The sequence below is a fragment of the Saccopteryx leptura genome, chromosome 6 (genome assembly GCF_036850995.1).
Source record: "Saccopteryx leptura isolate mSacLep1 chromosome 6, mSacLep1_pri_phased_curated, whole genome shotgun sequence".
Lineage (NCBI taxonomy): Eukaryota > Metazoa > Chordata > Mammalia > Chiroptera > Emballonuridae > Saccopteryx > Saccopteryx leptura.
In genome coordinates, this window is record NC_089508.1 from 135,858,304 (window position 1) to 135,873,278 (window position 14,975).

A 14,975-nucleotide genomic window follows, 5' to 3' on the forward strand; every position below is an offset into this window, starting at 1 on the left:
GAATTCTAGGAAGTGGGCTAATAGGGGAGGGGATAAAGGAGACCCTTTTCATTTAATTCTAAACGGTTCATTTTCAAAGAGCATACCATATAACTTTAAAATAAAGGCAGCAACAATTAAAGTGTAGAAAAGGAGAGAGAGGTAAATGTTTCTATTGCTCAGCTCAGACTATCAAGGAGAGGGAGTCTTAAGATGAAACTTTACAGTAAGTACCTTAATCAAGGGTTGTGAAACAGCTAAAAACATAATTATTTTCTTTTATTCTTATTAATTCATAACAACAATCTTTAGTTAGTTGATTTCTGTTTACAGAGATTAAATATATTGGGTATGCTAATATTAACATCTCAATACCAGTCTGGCTAGGACATGCTGTAGTAACAACCAAATTCCAAATCTCAGTGACTTACCATAGTAGAGTTCTGTTCCTTGCTCACATTGTCATTGTGGGCTAGCAGAGAGCTCTACTTATTCATCGCTCAGAGAGCTAGGCTGATGGAGCAGATAGATACCCTCTCAAACATTGCCAGCAACAGTGACAAAGGGAATGGAAACTCTGGAGGGTCTTCTTTCTGTAAATAAGAGTTCGCTTCCAAGCCCAATGCCTTGTCAGAACTAAAAACATCCCTCAGACAACCATAGAGAGCAGGATGTAGAATTCTACAGTGTGTCTGGGAGATAGCAGAAATGTTTGACAAACAGAACTAATGACTTCCACACTTTCTGTGTAGCATTTATTTTATTTTTATTTTAATTAACTCCTAAATTTTATTATTTTTTATTAATTTTAATGGGGTGACATTGATAAATCAGGGTACATATGTTCAGAGAAAAATTCTCTAGATTATTTTGACATTTGATTATGTTGTATACCCATCACCTAAAGACAAATAGTCTTCGTTCACCTACTATCTGGTTTTCTTTGTGCCCCTCCCCTCCCCCCACCCCCCTCTCCTTCCTTCCCCCCCCCCCCGTTACCATCACATTCTTGTTTATGTCTTTGAGTCTCATTTTTTATGTCCCATCTATGTATAGAATCATATAGTTCTTAGTTTTTTCTGATTTACTTATTTCACTCACTATAATGTTATCAAGGTCCATTCATGTTGTAAATGATCTGATGTCATCATTTCTTATGGCTGAGTAGTATTCCACAGTATATATGTACCAAAGCTTTTAATCTACTCGTCCACTGATGGACACTTGGTGTGTAGCATTTAAAATTTTCATTATATATTAGTTTTAGTTAATTTTTATATAATCACTAAGAGCCAATCATTCTTGTCCAAACAAACTGAATTTATAGACATATTGTGCTTAAGAATCAACTCCCTTAGGAAGACCTGTCTGAGTGAGGATCCAGCCCCTTGAACTGTCTCATATCTTCACAATTTCTACATCTTTGGTCTAGTAAATCCATTGTGAAGTGTATTATAATGACTTTCATAACCTAAATGCTTGACAATAAGTGTAAGTACATTGCACCATATGCATATGATTCAACAGCTTATAATTTTCTAAATTATAATAACATATGACTATACATATATAATTATTAAACATTAACTGATAATAAGAGAAAATGCTTCTTTTACAGTGACAAGAGCAGAAAATATGTAATTCAATATCACAATAATATGAGTGATATGAGTAGAAAAAGGACTGGAAAGAATTACAAGTGGTTTTTTTTTTACTCTTTTCCTCCCTCATCAAACTTTCTTCCCACTTCAGCCTTGCAGCTAAGCCTTAACAACAGGTAAGGTGATAGAGAAAAAGGTCAGCCTCATTCCAAGACTAAATTAAGAGAAAATTCACAATGCTTGTTGGTTTTCATTAGCTTTTATTAAAATTAAAAAAGTTATTCATCATGTAAATTTCAGTGTGGTTTAAATTGGTTTGCATTTTCTAATAAAAAATATCTTAAATTGCCACATTTATAGATATAGCAGCCACACATTTTGGATTTTCAACATAGTTCTCTTGCCAAGAAATTCAATTATTTTTAGAAAAATCAAGTCATTAAGTGTCAAATCAAATAAGATTTTTTCTAAGTCAGTTAATTGAAATCTGTAAAACATTGACATTAAGAATGTATCTGATGATTGGATAAAGAAGATGTGGTAAATATATACTATGGAATACTACTCAGCCATAAGAAACAATGACATCAGATCATTTACACAACATGGATGGACCTTGATAACATTATACTGAGTGAAATAAATAAATCAGAAAAAACTAAGAACTATATGATTCCATACATAGGTGGGACATAAAAATGAGACTCAGGGACATGGACAAAAGAGTGGTGGTTAGGGGGGGAGGAAATAGAGGGAGGGGGTGAGGGAGGGTAGGGGCACAAAGAAAGCCAGATAGAACGTGACAGAAGACAATTTGACTTTGGGTGATGGGTATGCAACATAATCAAATGTCAAACTAACTTGGAGATATTTTCTCGGAACCTATGTACCCAGATTGATCTATGTCACCCCATTAAAATAAAAAAAAAAGAATGTATCTGCAGTATTTGCAACATTTTTGTGTTACAGACCTCAAAATAAATTTAATAGCCCAGTATTCACTTTATTATTATGTCAGATCCTCTGATTATTAAAGGAATATGTTTGGTAGTAGTAATTAAACACTAAAATATCTAAAACACAATTCTGCTATAAATTAACCCTCCAAAGAGGCACCAGAACCAACACACTTGGTGGCCAGCTAAGACCACAAGAAAACTTCACCTGATTAGCTCCAGAAGCAGCAAACCAAAAGTGTAGTTTTGGCAGGTGCCAGAGCCTGCTGGAACTAACCCCTTATGGAATCAGCCCTCAGACAGCAGCTTATACACTGTGGTTATGGCCAGTCCTCACAGCCAGTGTGCCTGAGGATCATCTGACCCACTGAACTTCAAAAGAAATCAAAGATCAACTACAATAGCAGGGCACATACAACCCCAAAATGGACACTTCTGAAGCTTCCAGCCCAAATGATCAGTAAGCCTGTGCACTGGGCCCCAGAGGACACTTACTACATAAGGCCATCCTGCCAAGACTGGGAGTCATAGCAGACTATCAAATACAAAGACACAACAAAGAGAAGCAGTCAAAATGAAGGGACAAAAAAAAATTCCCAAATGAAAGAACAGAAGGAATCTCCAGTAAAATAATGAAATGGATTAAAGCCATCTACCAGATAGAGTTAAAAAACTGATTATAAGGATGCACAAGAAACTGAGTGAAAACTTTGACAAAGAGATAGTAAACATAAAAAAGAACATGATAATAAAACAGGAACAGAAGTGAATAAAGACTATAATAACTATAGTGAAGAATACACTAGAAGGGTCATCAGCCGACTAGATAAAACAAAGGATCAAATCAACTATTTGGAAGACAAAGTAGCAGAAAACACCTAGTCTAAACAAAAAATTAATAAATGAGTATTGCTTAAGGGACCTTTTTGACAATATCAAGTAACAACATTGCAATTATAGCAATACTACAAGCAGAAGAGGGAGAACAAAACATTGAAAAAATATTTGAAGAAACAATGACTGAAAATTTCCGTAATCTGGCCAAGGAAATAGACCTACAAGTGCAGGAAGCAGAGTCCCAAACAAGAGGAACCCAAAGATTCCTACAACAAGACACATCATAATTAAATTAAAACACCAAAATTAATTAGAGAAAGCATCTTAAAGCAGCCAGAGAAAAGCAGTTAGTTACTTAAAGAGAGCTGATTACTCAACAGAAAATTTGCAGGGAGGAAAGGATTGGCATGAAATATTCAAAGTGATAAAAAACCAAGGACCTATAAGCAAGACTAATTCACCCAGCAGGGTTATTGTTTAAAATTGAAGGAAAAATAAAGAGCTTCTTATATTGAAAAAGCTAAAGAAGTTTACCATCATTAAACTAGTTTCACAAGAAATGCAAAGGGACTTTTTAAAGAAGAAGAAGGGGAAAAAACACAAAAATATGAATAATAAAATAGCAATAACTACATACCTATTAATAATCACTTTAAATGGAAATGAATTAAATGCTCCAAATCAAAATAAACAGGATAGATGAATGGGTAAGAAAACAAGACCCATATGTCTACAAGAGACCCACTTCAGATTAAAGGACACAAACTGCAAATAAGTGGATGAAAAATATATTTTATAAAAATAAATAAAAGCTGATATAACAATACTAATATCAGACAAAATAGACTTTAAAAAAAAGGCTGTAAGAGGTGACAAACAAGGACATTACATAATGATAAAGGGATCAATCCAACCTTGTCAACATTTATGCATCCAACATAGGAGCACCTAAATATATAGAGTAAGTATTGATGAACATGAAGGGAAAAAGTCCACAGTAGTACATTAATAGTAGGGAAATTTAACACCACATTGATATCAATAGATAGATAATCCAGAGAGAAAGTGAACAAGAAAAAACAGTGGCATTAAATGATACCTTAGATCACCATTTTAAAACATTTTATCTCAAAGCATCAGACTATAATTTTTTTTTAACATGCAGATGGACCATTTTCCAGGACAGACCGCATGTTAAGACACAAAATTAGTCTCAACAAATTTAAGGAGACAGAACTCATATCAAGGATCTTCTCTCATCACCATGATATGAAACTAGAAATCAATTACAATAAAAAATATGAAAAGCACACAAAAACATGCAGGCTAAATAATATGTTATAAAAAAATGGGTTAATAATCAGATTAGGATGTAAGCACAAGATACCCTGAGACAAAAAAAGAAAAAAAGTGAAGCAAGAAATGGAGTACCGGCCCTGGCAGGTTGGCTCAGCGGTAGAGCGTCGGCCTGGCGTGTGGGGGACCCGGGTTCGATTCCCGGCCAGGGCACATAGGAGAAGCACCCATTTGCTTCTCCACCCCCACCCCCTCCTTCCTCTCTGTCTCTCTCTTCACCTCCCGCAGCCAAGGCTCCATTGGAGCAAAGATGGCCCGGGCGCTGGGGTTGGCTCCTTGGCGTCTGCCCCAGGCGCTAGAGTGGCTCTGGTCGTGGCAGAGCGATGCCCCGGAGGGGCAGAGCATCGCCCCCTGGTGGGCAGAGCATCGCCCCTGGTGGGCGTGCCGGGTGGATCCCGGTCAGGCGCATGCGGGAGTCTGTCTGACTGTCTCTCCCCGTTTCCAGCTTCAGAAAAATACAAAAAAAAAAAAAAGAAATGGAGTACCATGAAAGCAGTTCTAAAAAAGGAACTCATAGAAATAAAGGCCTTTCTCAAGAAACAAGAAATCTCAAATAAACAATATAACTCTACACTTAAAGGAACTAAAAAAGAAAGAAAAGAAGAAAGAAAGAAAGAAAGAAAGAAAGAAAGAAAGAAAGAAAGAAAGAAAGAAAGAAAGAAAGAAAGAAAGAAAGAAAAAGCCCACAGTGAGTAGAAATAAAGAAATAATTAAGATCAGAGTAGAGATGGCATCAGAGTAATGGTGGCATTTGAGATACCCTTGATTTCTCCCCTTGAAATTTCAACAATTGAACAGTTGTAACTCAGCGAAGGAGCCACAGCTGAGCTCACACACTTGCTTGAAAGATCTGCACATTGAATGGACTAAAGGTGGGAAGGGTTTAGGAGAGGGGCAGAAAATAAGATGCACACATGGTCAGCTCTGGAGAAGAGGCACAGATTGTCTGGGTCTTTGTCTGCTGGGGCTCTGGAGAGGAAGAAAGCTCAGACTATCTGGGTTTTTGTCTATAGGGGTTTTGGAGAGAAGGCCAGATTGTCTGGATTTTTGTCCACCAGGGCTCTGGAGAGAAGAGAAGCCCAGAGTGACAGGGTCTTCTTCTGTTGGGAGGAGTGGTGAGATTGAGGAACAGAGAGGGTTACTAAACCAAGGTAGTGGCAGAATGAAGGTTCATGTCCAATGATCCAGCTGTTTTCTGGCAGCTGCACTTGGCTCAAGGACAGCAAAAAACATATGTGGCTACCCAGCCTCTAAGGTCCTACCTCCCTTACCTCATGGATACAAAGAGTGGCAGAGACCACATAGCTAGATCCAAAGGACCACTTTTCTGTGAAGAAAGGAACTACTTTGTTTCTGGTCCCCTGGTCTGTTGAGGCATAAGAAGGAGCACCCAGAGACCTGAGATGGCTATTGCTAAAGCCATAAAGTCCTCACAAGAAGCCCCACATATAATCATGACTGCAGCCCACCTATGTCATTGTGAAAGCAACATCCGTGGTCAGCCCAGAAATTTCACAGAACTAAAATTGGAAGAAAAAAGAAAAACCTCTCAAAACTGAAATCTCTTTTTTTCTTTGGATTTAATTCTTTTACTTTTATAATTTTTATTCTTATTTTTTGTTTGCTTAAAATTTTTTTTTTTATGACAGAGAGAGAGACAGAGACAGAGAGAGGGACAGATAGGGACAGACAGGAAGGGAGAGAGATGAGAAGCATCAATTCTTTGCTGTGGCACCTTAGTTGTTCATTGACTGCTTTCTCATATGTACCTTGACCAGGAGGCTACTGCAGAGCAAGTGATCCTTTGATCAAGCCAGAGACCTTAGGCTCCAAGCCAGCAATCTTTGGGCTCAAGCCAGCAACCATGATGTCAAGTCTATGATCCAATATTCAAGCCAGTGACACCGCATTCAAGCTGGTAACCCCACGCTCAAGCTGGATGAACCCATGCTCAAGCCAGTGACCTAGAGGTTTCAAACCTGGATCCTTCGCATCCCAGTCTGTTGCTCTATCCACTGCACCAGCACCTGGTCAGGCTTTATTTGTTTTTTCTAATTGATTTTTGGAGCTTTTAATTTTTAATCTAATCTACTTTTCATTGTATTTTTTATTTATATTTTTCACTTTAAAGTTGTTTTTAGTTAGATTTCTTTACAATACCATTCTCAAATGCCACCAAGAAAGAAGAAAACTGATATCATGGCTACACAAGAAAAAGATGTAGTTCAGAAAAAAAAAATTGAAAATCTCCAGAAAGCATTCTCAATCACATAGAAACCCTTCAGTTAAATGACAGAAAATTTAAAATTTAAGTTCTGAAAAATTCAGTGAAATGTGAGAACATACTGAGAGACAATTCAATTAGCTCAAAAAATTAATAAACAAAATGAGTACTTCAACAAGAAGATTGAAACTTTAAAAGAGAAATGAACTCAATAAGTATGTTGAAAAATGAGGTAGCAAGTTTAGCTAATAGAACAGGCCAGATAGAAGAGAGAATCAGTTACTTCAATGGCAAGCAACTAGAGATTCTATAGAGAGAAGAGGAAAGAAACTCACAAATAAAAACAAAAAGCTCTATAAGAATTGTCTGACTCTATCACAAAAAGCTATATAAGAATAATGGGTATATTAGAAGCAGGGGATATAAGGAAATAGATCACCTATTCAATCAAATAATTGATGAGAATTTCCCAAACTTAGGGAAAAAGTTAGATCCCTAAATCTAGGAAGCAAACAGAATGCCAAGTTACCTCAACCCAAATAGACAGTCCCCAAGGCACATCATAATAAAATTGTTAGAAATCAATGACAATGAAAGAATCCTTAAGGTAGCTAGGGAAAAGAAGAACATAACATATAAAGAAAAGTTTGTTAGTTTATCATTGGACTTCTCAACAGAAACTCTACAAACCAGAAGAGAGTGGACCCAAACATTCAAAGTACTGTAAGAGAGAAAATACTAGCATGAATACTGTATCTATCAAACCTATCCTTCAACTATGAAGGAGAAATAAAAACTTTTGGAGACATTTCTTATGGCTGAGTAGTATTCCATAGTATATATGTACCAAAGCTTTTTAATCCACTCGTCCTCTGATGGACACTTGGGCTGTTTCCAGATCTTCGCTATTGTGAACAATGCTGCCAAAACATGGGGGTGCATTTTTCCTTTTGGAGCCGTTCTATGGTGTTCTTGGGGTATATTCCTAAAAGTGGGATAGCTGGGTCAAAAGGCAGTTCAATTTTCAGTTTTTTGAGGAATCTCCATACTGTTTTCCACAGTGGCTGCACCAGTCTGCATTCCCATCAGCAGTGCAGGAGTGTTCTCTTTTCTCCACATCCTTGCCAGCTACTCAGCCATAAGAAATGATGACATCGTATCATTTACAATAACATGGATGGACCTTGATAACATTATACGGAGTGAAATAAGTAAATCAGGAAAAAAAACTAAGAACTATATGAATCCATACATAGATGGGACATAAAAATGAGACTCAGAGTCATCAACAAGAATGTGATGGCAATGGGGGTGGGGGGAAGGGGGATGGGGCGAGGAAGGAGAGAGGAGGTGGGGGAGGGGAGGGGCACAAAGAAAACCAGATAGAAGTTGACAGAAGACAATTTGACTATGGGGGAGGGGTATACAGCACAATCAAATGTCAAAATAATCTGGAGATGTTTTCTCTCAACATATGTACCATGATTTATCAATGTCACTGCATTAAATTTAATAATAAAAAAAATTTAAAAAAACCAAAAAAAACTTTTGCAGACATAGAGAAGTAGAGAGAATTTTTCACCAGAAAACTCACACTGAAGAAAATACTCAAGAGGTTTATTCTGCCAAATACAAAGAACAAAAAAAGACAATACTACAAAGAAAAGCTCCAACAAGCTTACAATCCAAACAAGAATAGTGTGTGTCAACAATAACATAAAAGGGGAAAGAATAAAGATCTGCAGTATCAAAGGAAAATGGAGAGCAAAAGCATCATGAGAAGAAGGAATCTTGTATATATAATTTTTTTCACTTAATAACCTAATGGTAACCATGCACAAAAATGCAAGTACCGAAACACATAGCTTAAAAAAAGAAGAAACAGGGAATGAAGTATGGAATATCACCAAACAACAACAAAATGACAGAAACACAAAAGAGAAGAACCAAAGGCCACACAGAGCTACCAGAAAACAAAACATAAAATGGCGATAGAAAATGCTCAGGCATCAATAATTATCCTAAATGTAAATGGACAAAACTCATTAATAAAGAGAAATAGTAGCAGATTGGATAAAAAGGTAAAACGCAACTGAATGTTGCCTTCAAGAGACATAGCTAAGGTGCAAGGACAAAATTAGACACAAAGTGAAAGGTTGGAAAATGGTTCTCCAAGTTAATAATTCCCAAAGAAAAGCAGGTGTAGCCTAATAATATCTGAAAGATCTGATTAAGACAACAAAAGAAACAATAGACAAAAATGAACATTTCATAATGGTAAAAGGGACACCAAAATGTATAAGACTTCTACTAACTGTTCTAAAAATAGAACAGAAAAACCACCCATAATCATGCTTGGAGATCTCAACACATCATTGAAGGCTTAAGATAAATCATTCAAACAGAAAGTCAATAAAAAAATATTAGCCTTAAAGGACACACTAGACCAAGTGGACATAATAAACATTTACAGGACATTTTATCTCTGAACTTCAGATTATACAGTTTTTTTCCAGTGTGAATGGAACAATCTTGAGAATAGAATATATGTTGAACCATAGAACTAACCTCAACAAATTCCAGAAGATTGAAACTATACCCAGCATATTCTCTGGTCATAAGATTTGAAAATTAAAATTCAACCTCAAAAAGGAATTAAAGAATCCTAAAAAAATGTGGAAATTAAAAAACATACTTCTGAAAAATGACAGGGTCAAAGAAGAAAAAAAAGCAGAGATCAAAAGATATATACAGACAAATGAGAATTATAACATGACATATCAAAACCTCAGGGATGTAGTAAAAGCAGTAATAGAGAGATGGTTATATCATTACAGGCTTATGTCAACAAACAAGAAATATCTCAAGTTAACAATTTAACATCATGTCTTAAGGAACTAGAAAAGAAGAACTAAGGCATCTCAAAGTCATCAGAAGACAGGAAACAGTAAAAGCAAAGCAGAACTAAGTGAAATAAAGAACACATAACTATAAAAACAATTAATACAAAAAAAAAGCTGGTTCTTTGAAATGATCAATAATATTGATAAACCCTGGCTAAGACTCACTAAGAAAAATAGAGAAATGATTCACATCAACAAAATCCAAAAGGAAAGAAAAGATTATGCCAGACATCTTAGATAAAGAAAAGATAATAATAGAATATTATGAAAAATTATAAGCTACAAAATTTAACAATGTAGAAAGCTATACAATCTTCATAGATGAAGTAATGAAAAAGTAGAACACATAAATAGACCCATAGCAGGGAGGAAATAAAAACAACTATTAAAAACCTCCCCTAAAATAAAAATTCAGGACCAGATGGCAACAGTAGTGAACTCTACCAAAGATTCAAAAGAAGTTTGGGGTAGATATACTTCTCAAAGTCTTTCAAAAAATAGAAGAAGCAATACTCTCTAACACAGGGGTCGGGAACCTTTTTGGCTGAGAGAGCCATGAATGCCACATATTTTAAAATGTAATTCTGTGAGAGCCATACAATTTGTTTAACACTAAATACAAGTAAATGTGTGCATTTTATATAAGACCAACACTTCTAAAGTACCATCAGTCTCTGAATTCTTTTTAATAATGTTGTTACGCTGTTGGTAACCAATGATGAATAAAGAAAGTACTTCTTATCATTAATGCGACTTCTGGTGCTGCATGGTTTTGCTGATGGCTTTGTAGTCTGGTTGATACATGGTGAGGTTAAGCTTCATGCAGGTGTTGAGACTTCCATCCATTAAACATGATTGTAGGTTGGTCTTAACATTCTTTAGATGTGAGAAAGACTGCTCACATGCATACGTAGAACCAAACATTGTCAGTACAGCAATACTCACATGCTGCAGTATGTGGTATATGACGGGAAGTGTGTTCCAAGTTTTGACAATCAGCTGGTCCGCAGGTTGAAGTTTTTTCATTTCTCCCCACTTGTGTTTGCTCGCCAACTCTGCTTGCTGTCATGCAAATCTTTCCAAATTTTCATTCAGTGACATGAACTTATTAACCCACATGTCTAAGGCCTTCAGGTCAGCAGCTTGTAGATCAAAATCTCTGACAGAGACACCAGGGATGTAACTCAGGTCGGCACTTTCCACTGCACACTTGTGTGAATAGGTGATGAACTAAAAAGACGAGTGCACTCACAAAATTCTCCAAAGCATGCTTTGATTGACTGCACTCCTGTGAAGCCTGCTAGGGCTGGAGATCAAGATGTTGAGCAGGGTCACTTGCTGTGCATGCATCTTTAAACTCTCCCAGTTTTTCAAAGTGTAGTAAATAACCTGTTTCAATGTTGGGGATGAAGAGTTCCAGATTATTTTCAAATACAAACACTGCTTGTTGAAGGGATAAGACTGTATTTCCAACATCTTGCATATTCACATTGAGCTGGTTCAGATGTTCAGTCATGTCCACGAGATAGTAGAACTTCAGGAGCCACTCAGTGTTAGCTAACTTAGGATGCTTGATGTTTTTCATTTTAAGAAAAGTCTGGATTTCGCTCAGACAGGTGGCGAAATGGCTGAGTACATTTCCTCTAGACAACCAATGCACACTGCTGTGCAGAAGCAGAGCAGGATAATTATTCCCAACTTCATCCAGCAGTGTTTTAAACTGGCGATCATTTAAAGCTCAGGCAACAATAAAGTTGACCACCAAATGACCAGTGACATCACCTCACCAAGCTGCTCATCACACATCTGAGCACAAAGCACCTCCTGATGTAGGATGCAGTGAAAACTTAGGATGGGTCTCTTTTCATATTCACAAAGAAGCGCTATGAATCCTCTGTTTTTCCCCACCATGCATGGAGCACCATCAGTACACACCAAAATAAGTTTATCCATTGGTAGATTTTTTTCTTTAGCAAACTTAGTGAAAGACTTGAATAAATCCTCCCCTCTTGTTGTCTCTTTCATAGGCAAAACAGCAAGACTTTTCTCATACCACATGTAAAAAGGTATGTTCACTGAGAGCATACCTTGCAATCACGCTGAACTGGGATAAACGGCTTACGTCTGTTGACTCATCCAAAGCAAAAGAAAAGAATGGTGCTGCATTTATGTCCTTTACTTGTGTTGCCTCAATTTGATTTGCCATCATGATGGTATGATCGTGAGCAGTTCTTGCCGACAGAGGCATGTCTTTTATTCATTTGATTATCTTGTCTTTATCAGAAAAGTCATCAAAAAGTTCATTGGCAACATCAAGCATGAATGTTTTGGCATACTCTCCATCTCTGAATGGCTTGCTGTTTCTCACAATTGCTAAAGCACCAGCAAAGCTGGCCAACATGGAGTTGCTGTTGACTAGCTTGCACTCTGCATAGTAGCTCTTGACATGCTTTCTTCCTGCGGTCCCCCGCTGGATATTTCAATGCAAATAGAGTATGGCGTGTGTTGAAGTGCTGCTTTATATTTGACCATTTCATCGATGCAATTTTATCATTGCATATTAGACACACTGCAGAACCTGCTCTCTCCACAAAGGCGAATTCCTCCGTTCATTACTGCTGAAAATTATGGTACTCCTCGTCTTTTTTTCTTTTAGCCAACTTCTTTATAAAAGGGTTTCAGCAATTATCTAGCTGACTACTTTATTAAAAGGAGGAAAGTTTACTTCCTGACCTCACAATGACCTGTGTATGTTACGCATTATCCAATAAAAATTTGGTGTTGTCCCAGAGGACAGCTGTGATTGGCTCCAGCCACCCACAACCATGAACATGAGTGGTAGGAAATGAATGGATTGTAATACATGAGAATGTTTTATATTTTTAACCTTATTTTTTTTTATAAAGATTTGTCTGGAGCCTAATGTAGCCATCAAAAGAGCCACATCTGGCTAGCAAGCCATAGGTTCCCGAACCCTGCTCTAACACATTTTAGGAGGCCAACATAACCACGATATCAAAAACCAAGGACAACACACACACAAAAAGAAAACTACAGACCAATATCTCCAATGAATACAGAGGAAAAAATCCTAATCAAAATATTAGCAAATTGCTTGACCAGGCAGTGGTGCAGTGGATAGAGTGTTGGACTGGGATTCTGAGGACCTAGGTTCGAGACTCTGAGGTTGCCAGCCTGAGTGTGGGCTCATCTGGTTTGAGCAAAAGCTCACTAGCTTGGACCCAAGGTCGCTGGCTCGAGTAAGGGGTTACTCAGTCTGCTGAAGGCCTGCAGTCAAGGCACAGATAAGAATGCAATCAATAAACAACTAATGTGTCGCAATGCGCAACAGAAAAGTAATGATTCATGCTTCTCATCTCTCCATTCCTGTCTGTTCCTGTCTATCCCTCTCTCTGACTCTCTCTCTGTATCTGTAAAAAACAAACAAACAAAATATTAGCAAACTGAATGAAATACATGAAAAAAATAGTACATCATGATCGAATGGAATTCATTCCAGAAGTACAATGATGGTACAACATATGGAAATTGATCAATGTAATACACCAACCACATCAAGAAAACAAAGAACAAAAATTAAATAATCCTATTAATAGATTAAAAAGGCATTTAATAAGATGAAACATCCATTTTTGTTGAAAGCACTCAATAAGATCAGAATAGAAAGAAAGTGCCTCAATATAATAATGGCCATATATGACAAGCCATCAACCAATAGCATACAAAATGGTGAAAAATGAAGGCTTTTCCTCTAAAATGTGGAACAAGACAAGGCTGCTTACTCTTCCCACTCTTATTCAACATAGCTCTGGAAGTTTTAGCTAGAGTGATCAGACAAGAGAAAAAATAAAAGGCATCTATATAAGGAAAGAAAGAGTAAAGGTATAAAATGATATGATTTTATATATAGAAAAGCCTAAAGACTCCACCAAAAATGTTTAAAAACAAAAAACCAATAAGGTCACCAAATACAAAATCAATGTACAACAGGTGTCCCCAAACTACAGCCCTTGGGCTGCTTGCAGCCCCCTGAGGCCATTTATCTGGACCCTCGCTGCACTTCCAGAAGGGGCACCTCTTTCATTGGTGGTCAGTGAGAGGAGCACTGTATGTGATGGCTCTCCAACAATCTGAGGGACAGTGAACTGGCCCCCTGTGTAAAAAGATTGGGGACCCCTGGCAGCTTTTGTATACACCAACAATGAAAGTTGAAAAAATAAACTCAAAAAAGCAAATTCATTTACAATTAAAATAAAAATATAAAATACCTAGAAATAAACTTAACAAAGGGTGTGAAGAAGCTATATATTGAAGACTACAAAGATTTATTGAAAGAAATTGAAGGAGATGATGTCAGAGTAATGGTGGCATAAAAGATACTCCTAATCTCTCCTCTTGAAATTTTAACAGATTGAATAAGTATAATGCAGTGAAGGAGTCCCAGCTGGGCCTGCAGGCATGCCTGAAAAATTCATACACCAAATGAACTAAAGGTGGGACAGGGTAAAAGGGGGAGCAGAAGATAAAATGCAATTGTGGTGAGCTTTGGAGAGGAGAGGAGACAAAACTGGAGGGACTGAGTTTTTTTTTTTTTTCTCTGCTGGACTATGGAGGGAGGGAAACTCGGACTGTCAGGATTTTGTTTGAATGGTACTGAGAGGGAAACTTGGAGTGACTGTGTCTTCTTCTGCCAGGAGGAGAGGTGTGACATGGGGCAGAAGGAGAGATAAAACAAAGTGGCCAGAGTGCAGGGTCACAGCTAGTGTTTCTACAATCTTCCTGCAGCCAGCACTTGGTGGAGACAGAGAGAGCTAAAAGGCGACCCCCTGCCTTCCAGATCCTGCCTTCCTTATCTCCTGGAACTGAGAATGGCAGAGACAAACCATAGCTAGCTTTCCAGGGCCACTTGCTCCCTTGAAAAACAGAGGTCCCCAGGTCTGTTGAGACATGAGAAAGAATGCAGGGGAAGCCTGAGATAGCCATTGTTAGAACCATAAACCTGAAAGCTGAAGCAGTAAAACCAAAGCTGTAAAGCCCTCACAACAGGCCCCACCTACCAATGGGACTATGGCGCCACCTACATCATTGCTACAGCAAC

At 37.4% G+C, this 14,975-nt stretch overlaps 1 protein-coding gene across 2 annotated transcripts in view; it reads right to left on the minus strand.

The window, feature by feature from the left end:
- HECW1 (HECT, C2 and WW domain containing E3 ubiquitin protein ligase 1) overlaps positions 1-14,975 on the minus strand; it is a 512,769-nt gene that overhangs the window by 210,142 nt on the left and 287,652 nt on the right. The gene's annotated exons all lie outside the window — the stretch shown is intronic.